Raw genomic sequence first — 9467 nt, 5'->3', positions numbered from 1 at the left:
TGCGCGGCTTTAGAGAAGAGGAAGAGAAAACTAGTGGTGCACGTAAAAATCTATTCATATATCGATTCTGTCTTCTAACGATTCTAATGGATTTACAAGTTTCAAAATCAATGTTCTAAAGCAGCGGTTCTTAATTCTGTTCCTCATGTCTACACACGCTCTGCATCTCTCTCTCTCTCTCTCTCTCTCATTCAGCTCAGCTCCAACAATGAACTGTTCCAATTATACACTTATTTTCACATAGCTATGAGAAGCGTTATACATGGACGCCTAATCAAGCCTAGAAAAAAAAACAGTGAACCACCCCTTTAAAAGACACTATTATTCAACTGCTCTGACACTATATAAGTAGCTAGTGACCTCATAAAACACCGCTGTCCGTGCTTTGTTGTCCTGTGTCATATATCTTGTGCACCTCCTTTGTGAAAATTAAGTACACTTTAGCGTACTTTTGAAAAAGAGTATTATGATAATTATGTCTTATCCCGGTCAGCTCCACAACTGCATGAATAGCTCCGGTGAGAAGCTGTTATCTGGAATGTGCTGCTTATGCGTACAGTGACTGTACCATGCATTGCGATTGCTGTTGAGTGTCGCTGCGCTTATGTCGTCTTATGCCGAGCGTTAACAAATGGAAGATTGGAGATCTATAGAGAGCTATATGTCTTAGTTAATGATCACAGAGGAATCAAGATTAAAGTGAAAGCCTCGACATAACAGCTAAACCACAATTACAGCTAAACCACAGTCTAAACACAATTAACACAATAAAAGAACATCATCAGTGAGCTATGTGGATATCTTGAGTTTATTCTCTCTTTGGCTTGTGTTCATATATTGTAAAATTAAGGAAATGCCTCAATCCTCAGCACAACTCTAACCCCCGTGTGGACAGTGTTAGTATTAGTCCTGGAATGCAAGTAAGCATTGAATTTGATCCTCCACTAGGGGGAGATAAAAAAAAACACAGTCATCAGGGCCCATATTCACAAAACATTTTAAGGCTAAAAGTAGCTCATAACTCGCCGATTTAGGAGAAAATCTTAAAAATCATGGGCGTGTCAGTCCTAAATTTAAGACTCCTACATTTTTGCTCTAAGAGTATTTCACAAAGCGTTTTAGCGCTAAAACTAGCTCCTAAATCTGTGAAAGTTAGGAGTAGTGAAGAGGACTCCTAAGTCACTAAGACAAAGTCACAAACTATCCTAAAATGACTATTGCCGGAACAGAAATATTTTAGAAACGTTTGATGATAATTAGCTTTTAAAAAGGTGTCGCCTTAATCGCGAGGGTATTATGACTGTTGTTTTAACAAGTTTGTTCGGCAAGAAGTAACAGCTGTTCTTGCATCCAGTTTGGTTTTCTTTTAGACCCCTCCCCTATCAGCCAATCACTGTGTGCATAGTTAGTAAGCATGCTGACATCATCCATAGCAACGAGGTCTAGCCCGCCCTTACTCTTAGCTTAAGACTTCTCTCTATTCCTTAGTAAAAGTTTGTCTCAGCAGCTTTGTGAATAGGTTTTAAGAGAAAACTCTTTGCTAAAAACTTTTACTGCTATTTAGGAGAACTCTTAGTGGTAAGATAAAATGTTTTGTGAATACGGGCCCAGGTTTTTAAAATATGAGTAGTTCATGCATCTGGAGTATGTCTTCCTTTAAAACAAACTGAATATCAGGATATTCTGAAATTCATGTAAATTAATGTTTGCATCAACTTTTGACTTTTTGGTTTTTCTGAAAATAATTTGCAATGAAATGTTTTGTATTAAATAAAATACACACTATAAGCATTTTCACTAATGGTCTCAGACTATTGGAGCCCAGCGTAAATACATTTTATTTTACTTTCAGAATTGGTGGTAATGTATTAGGGCTATGGAACAATAATGCCATGCATCAGAAAGACTAATGCCCAGTTCAGACTACACGATTTTGCCCGATTTTGCCACGATTTGCTTGACGTAGGGTGTCGTGGGGATTCGTAAACGACAATGGGCGTCGGGACACAAGATTCCATCGTTTCAGCACGTTGTAGGGAGTTCTGAATATAACAGACACTGATATGCCATGGAATCATCCCAGCACGTGACTCCAATATTCGAGGGCGATTTCCTGTCAGTCTTGTCTCATCTACTCATGAGATCTAAACTAATTCAATCAGGAGACAACAAAGCTTTCTTTGTATCAGAACTGGAAGGTTCGTTCACAACATATAGAAACCACGATGTCTTGTGACCACCAATGAATGTAACTATTATATCCAAACAGGAAAGACAGTAATTTAATCACACTCACAGGCTTGATGTACAACGGACCTAAAGAACAGCGATAATGTGACTAAATCAAACTCAGCAAACTGTATCAGCAAACTCGTGACATGGGCATGACCTCAGGACACCTCCCCTTTCCCCCCTGCATTCCAAAAACGTAGGAACCTGTTGTTGAAGGGTTGCATTTTTAGTGTATTGTGTTACTACTGGCTCAAGAAAATTTCTGGCAGGAAGAATGGACGAAATACACGGCAGGTGACCAAAAACATCAAATCTGATCTTTTTTTAAATTCAGAAACAGTATGTTGTTACTATTTTGACAATAATAACAAAACAATATTGATTAAGCAGCCAATCCTTACAGTGTGTTGATTGGGTGTATGAGAATATTTGTAAGAGAAATGTCTTATATATCTATGAGATTATTAGTTGAATATGAAATGAAGCAGGCCTGTTTTCATTTGTGCTTACTTGCAGTGCTGGGAGACACTGGTTGGTCAAGAGCTTTACCGTTTGGTTTTAATGGATCTGCTATTTGCAATGTCATACATCATCTTAGCGGAGTTTCTGTGGGGGTAAGTTCTCACGTTTCCATGTGATAGCAGGGATGTTTAGCTGGATGTGTTGACTTTTTCTGCCCCTTCAGGTTTTGTATTAGAAACATCACATTAAGAAAAAGGAAACTAGAGTTTGACATCGCACGAGATGTTCTGGAGCTCATCTACGGCCAAACGCTTGTGTGGTACTGTCATCTCCTCCTCGTGAAGAAACATTGCATTGTGTTCTGGTGGCTTCTCACTAACAGTATTTTCCGTGTTCTCTTTGTAGGTTTGGTGTGCTGTTTTCACCGCTCTTGCCTGCAGTGCAAATTGGGAAACTGTTTCTACTGTTCTACTTCAAAAAGGTCAAGATCTTCTTATGCCCGGTTCAGACTACACGATTTTAGCCCGATTTTGCCATGATTTGCTTGACGTAGGGTGTCGTGGGGATTCGTAAACGACAATGGGCGTTGGGACGCAAGATTCCATCGTTTCAGCTCGTGTAGTGTGTCATAGTGGACGACAACCGATTCCACATCTGTGATGCTTCACGACAGAAAGACTAGCATGTTTAATTTTTTTTTCGTCATCCACGACGAGTTCTGTCACATTGGTGACGTTGACCAATAGCAGCACAGAAGCTCTTTCATACACAGGTTTCAAACATGGCAAAACAAAAGAGAGATGATGGTGCTGCTAGGTGGAATTATGAGATGGAGGAAAGGTTCGTGGAGCTGTGGCAACAGTACTCCTGCCTGTATGATGTGTCATCGAGGGACTACCACGACAGAACAAAGAAAGAAAAATGCTGGCGAACTATAGCGGAAGCGCTTCAGCAATGTTTACACTCTTGTTTTCAGAAGTCAGTCGCTAGTTCCGCCTTCTCGATGACATCACGCACATCGTTAAAGACTGCACGCGATGAATGGTCGGGAAGCAACGTGTAGTCTGACATGTTTCTTGTCCACGACACGACAAGATTTTAGGAGTCAAAATCGTGTAATCTGACACAGTGACTATCGTGACCGACAAAAATATTGTGTAGTCTGAACCTGGCATAAGAGGGAAATATAGCTACTGAGATTTGGTCTTAGTGTATCACATTTTAGACCGCCACTATGTCTCTTGCACTATATTTGAACTGATGTCTAGCTGTGTTGAGTAAAATCTATTTTTCTCTGTTTTTGTACGATGGTGGGATTATCTGAATTGTAACGAGAGATTAACTCAAAAACAAGAAAGCATCTACAGGAGCACATTTACTGCTCTCATAGTGGTGAATCAGCAGAACAAGTGATCTTCAGAGATTCTGATGTTTAATTCATCTAAACGAGACAGTTCATCTGTCAAGCATGTCTGGGGCAAGATATAATCTCTAGCCCTGAGCATGACACAAAAGAAAATAATCCAATCAGTTGTTAATTTTTGTCATATCTTTAAGAAACTCTGTCTGGTGCTTTCTATGAAAGGGACACAAAATAATGCTTTGAACTTTTTAAAAAATGTTTAATTAATTTTGAGCAGCTCAAATTTAACATTACCAATATTCTGCAATGATTCACTGAAGGCAAGTTGTAGTAGAACCCATGTGCAGTTTTATTAAACAGAAGATAACTCAAAAACACCTCGACTCGACACATGAACAAGGACTTACCAACAGTGGTTACACAGACAAAGGACGATGGTAACATGAGGGCTATATATACAGAGACTAATGAGCAAACAAGACACACCTGAAACAATCAAAACAATAAACCAATGAGAAAACAGAACTTAGAAACACATGACTAAAACAACCAATGACAACATGACACATTCACAAGGGGAGCACATGGCAAGATCACAGGAAACATGAGAGCATGAACTACAAAAGAAAAGACATGAAAACATGAACATAAACAAAACCCCCAAAACCAACCGTGACGTATATGAGCACTATAAATTAGCATATTTCATTTCCAGAAAAGAAATTCAATAATCAGACAAAATTTTAATTAAAAATTCAAGAAATGTAAAATTAATAATACTTAAATATTATATTTCAATATTGTTTTCTTACAATACAAGAAAATATTTCTTGAGCATCTTAATGTTAAGGTAAAACTTATTTTTCTTTGTAACAGGGTGCATGCAAACTGTTGGACACTGCTATTATTATTATTATTATTATTATTATTATTGATAGCAATTAAAATTCAATATTAAAAATATTTTTGAATTATACAATATCAGTGCATCAGATTATTTTTTAAATGATAATGTTGTATTATTTTAATTTCATACAGCCAAAAAATGTCAAGAGCTTTGCAGTTGCACACACCAAAATCTTGTTTTTTGGGGGCGGATACAGACTTGATGTCTTTGTACACTATTTGTGAAATGTGCATGGTTGTTTTCAATAAGAGAAATGGATAAAAATTAATTATATGAAATAGCAGGCTTCAACAGTATTTGTGGTAAAAACTTTATCAAACAGATTATTATAGCAGGGTCCTATAACAGAAAACATACCATGGTTAGCAGCTGCACAAAATATGTGCGCATATGGCATTGAATATATATGACTGATCATCAATAAGGAATAGACCCTGTCTACTTTACAAGATCTAATTTCTCCTATTTGTTATTTATACGCACTTACCCCTTTCCTTAACCTTTCAGTCTCTCTTTCTCCCTTTATATCCCTCTCTCCTCCTATGTTTTCCCTAACATTTGATAGATCGCAATTAGATATCTTTGTAAAATCCAGAAAGCGTTGTTACTCAATCCTGCAGTTTTACATTTCGGTTTTGTCGTCAGTAAATTGCATCCCCTCTTCTCCCCTCACCCTGAGTTCACTGTGTCTGACTTACAAATACTCCCCTGTTTTTTTCTCCTCTTTCATTTTCCGTTACTGAGCTTTCTCTTCCTCCCTGACTGAGTGTAGCTCTTTATCCATAAATTATACATCAGGTGAAGGTAACAGACAGAGAAGATTTCATGCTATAATCATTGAATCTGCTTAAATATGAAGGTTAGGATAAACTGAGCAGAGTATATATGTTGGGAAATACATTTCAACATATTGATCAGATCTAAAAAGATTAATTTTGAAATAAGGCAGGGACCACAAATGTTGGCATAAGCTGTTTGCAATGAGGTCACCATGGTTTATGTCCCATACAAATCTGCAGTGAGATAGCATCTGAAGTTATTTTTTTTAATAAATGCTATTACTGCCACTGCACATAACTTGGCATAATCCCAAATTAAATGCATTTTAGGAATTTTAAGTAAAATGTATTTAAGGTTCTAGTGTTAATTAATATATTTCACATTTCAGTTACACATATGTAACTTTAATGTAATTTTCACTTATGAAACTTTTCTGCTTAGACATGTTGAAAGCTTGTTTAAAAGTAAGCTTCCACATCACTTCAATAACAGAATCATAAGAAATAGAGGTTGATTGTTGTGGCATCAGATAAGAACAGATCCACGTTTAGATTACAGGATGACTGTAACAGAGATCGTTGCACAAACACCCATGGATTATTGTTGATGTTTGTTCTACAATAATAATATTCAATCATGTAAAATAAATTAAATTGATTTAGTCAAGTCAATTCACCTCTATTTCTATACCGCTGTATACAATACAGATTGTGTCAAAGCAGCTTCACAGAGATAAACAGTTCTTCAGAGCACCTATTTGCCAATTTCAGTTTAAATTCTGCACTTTATTTTAAAAGAATTAATTTACAGATTCCAAATCAGTTAAAGCCTTAATTTTCTGGTAATCCTCATCATAATTTTTGGTAATGTGACAGATAAATAATAATCAATAATTTCTTGATATAAAAAAGCTGATACTCCATTATGCACAGCAGAAACACTGTATAGTTTGTGTGTGTGTGTGTGCTTGAATACATGGTTTATGAGGACACTTCCTGTGTCCTCATAAACTAAATGGCTTACAAATACAGTGTTTTTGAAATATTTAGGGGATAGAAAATACAGTTTGTACATTATAAAAACCATTTGGCCTATGGAGAGTCCCCGTAAACCACATATACAAACATATGTGTGTGTGTGTGAGAGAGAGATTTCATATAAATCCTTTGTTGCGTTTTTTTTATTGCTAATACAGAAACCTCTTATCTTACCAGTCCAATGCACTTTAGAATACAGTCTGCAACTCAGACAGAAAAGGGCAAACGAAAGATAAGGAGAGAGGTATCGGATGGATAGAATGTCACCTCCTGAATGTTAGAAGGCCAAAAAGCAGACATGGTATCCTTCAGTCTTTCTTTGCCCTCCTGGATAAAACACACCTGGGCAGAGAGAAGGATGACATTCCGTGAACTTGTACAGAGGAGCAGATGCTAGAGTCTGACAGAGAGAGAAAGGCATCAGTATAGACTGAAAGATGTGGAAAAACAGAAAGAGTTTTAAATTGATTTCTTTTGGTTTTTAAAGAACAATTACCACATTTGCCAGGTCTTTCTAATTCAGCTTGAGTTACTGAAAACAGTTCTGAAAAATTCACAGGAGAGTAACAATTGTAATTGCACGGAAGAAACTCAGATAGGCCCGTACTGGGAGGGGTAAAACAGGTGTTGTCTTACTGTGTGTGTGTGTGTGAGAGAGAGAGAGCAGCTGAAGTGGCATTTAGATGCATTTACACAGACAATTGAATGAAGCTGAAATGTAGCATGAATGCATTAACACTGCAAAATTACAACAGCATAAATAATGCTGTGAGCTTGGTGTTTTACATCAGGTTTTTTTTATTTACAAATATGAAAAGTTGTAAAAAATACAAAAAAAAAGTTACTTTTAAATTTGAAAGTAACCCGCCAGCAGGTGGCAGCAAGTTGACTGTCTTAATGAGTGAGTCATTGAGGCATTCAAACGATTCGTTGAAACGGCTGATTCATTCAAGAATGAAGCAAGCGCCTGTCTTTATGAATGGACCACTGAATCATTGACTCAAATTATTAATTCAAAAATGCGAATCATTCAGTAGCCTAACGAAACACCGCTGACGCGGTGTGTTGCTCAGAGATGCGCAACATTTCTGCTCTGCTAAATTTGGAACATTTACAATCGTACTGATTTTCGGGGAAAACTGCACTCTCTTAGTCGTGTCATGTTAATTAATTAGGCTAGGCTTTATGTAATAAATATAAAAACTACATTTTTTTTTTTTACCGTAGTATGTTTCTTCTGTGTGCAGTTGTGTTCATTTGTTTCGATTTCTCCATGAGATTGTCTCACGTGATTGTCATTGTCTCAACTGCCGCGACCTTGTTACTATTGATTATCCATTATGAATTGCCGTTTAGGCCTACACCAAGTGTAATAAAATCAGAATCATGCTCGCTGAAATTTTGGTGTTTCCCTAATTCGTTGTTTTAATAAGATTAGATTAGTTGTCCGGTCGGGCAAGTAAAATTCTCTTTCACTTGCCCCTTCAAAAAAAGCACACAGATCATCAAAAGCATTCTTTCGCGCACCCCTGCTGGTCGGTCTCTGCACCCCTAGGGGTGCGCGCACCCCAGTTTGGGAACCGCTGTTTTAGATGAATTAAAAGAATGCAAACTTTAATCCTGCAGGATTGGTGGGTTGCAGTAAAGTAAAGTAGATAACATATTTTTACATTTTGGATGCATTATAGCCTATGTAGAATCCTGTTTAAAAATTTTTTTAAAAAGACACCAGAGAGCTAACGTCATTATTAGGACCGTTGCAGTGTCCGTAGAAATTAGGCTCGTTTGAGATGAGCAAAATCTGCCCAGAACCGATCACCGGTGATCACCGCAAGATGCATGCCGGTTAGAAATGTGTCCGAGGGCAGTCCGCCTTGCTCTGATGTCACGCCGACAGCGAGTCGGCCGTGCAGTCGAGCGCAGTTGCTCTCCCTCAGCTGCGCTGATCAAAAGCACGATGGGAAACGACTCGCTGTGGCTGACGACACAGATTCATGCTCACTGGTTCAAACAACCGTGATGTTGCGTTCTCTTCTAAAACGTTTTATTTTTTATCTGATATCATGTGATTATGTTTAAATTATGCATGAATATTCCCAAACACTATGACAGTGCGATCTCTGTGTAAGATATGTGATTGTTCTCATATTTCTAAAAAAAATCTAAAATACATGTTTGTATTAAAGTAAAAAAGGGTGATACATATTTATTTCGAATTGAATAAATAGCAAGTACTATGAGTGTCTTGTTCATCATATTTGTTTTCATATAAAAGCAACAAAACTGAAAAGATATAATGTTTATTAGCAGCAGAGTGCATGAGTGTGAATAACGTGATTTCCGCCTTGATCTCGTCACTCTAAAAAATTGCTGGGTTTGTCCATATTTTACCCAGCACTGAGTTGTATTTATCCCAGCATTTTTTAGTATCTGTTCGTTCCACTTCGAGAGGTCAGATCTGTCCGTCTTGACTGCGCTTATTTCACTCCTCCCCTCACCGCAGCAGCCTAAATTTCAGGCGAGGCTAGCCGCATCTCAAACGACTCTAATCAAACCTTATGTGTCCTTCACCCCCATTACGGATTATAATTGCAATTATGTTATAATTATCTATGTAAATGTCCCCGGTTGCTGATTAATCATCAGCTTGGTTTAGGATGTCTGACCTCCTGTGTCTTCTAACAGG

At 37.5% G+C, this 9467-nt stretch overlaps 1 long non-coding RNA gene across 1 annotated transcript; it reads left to right on the top strand.

The window, feature by feature from the left end:
- Positions 1-2447: 2447 nt before the first annotated feature.
- Positions 2448-3156, top strand: LOC107741588 (uncharacterized). Its single transcript, XR_001640214.1, has 4 exons — positions 2448-2526; positions 2749-2846; positions 2918-3013; positions 3100-3156. It is a non-coding gene; the product is annotated as an uncharacterized LOC107741588 (long non-coding RNA).
- Positions 3157-9467: the final 6311 nt, after the last annotated feature.

This window comes from Sinocyclocheilus rhinocerous, unplaced genomic scaffold (assembly GCF_001515625.1).
Source record: "Sinocyclocheilus rhinocerous isolate Xijiao unplaced genomic scaffold, SAMN03320098_v1.1 scaffold431, whole genome shotgun sequence".
In the NCBI taxonomy this organism is placed as follows: Eukaryota; Metazoa; Chordata; class Actinopteri; order Cypriniformes; family Cyprinidae; genus Sinocyclocheilus; species Sinocyclocheilus rhinocerous.
The sequence above is the reverse complement of the archived record's forward strand: the minus strand, read 5'-3'. Positions and strand labels throughout refer to the sequence as shown.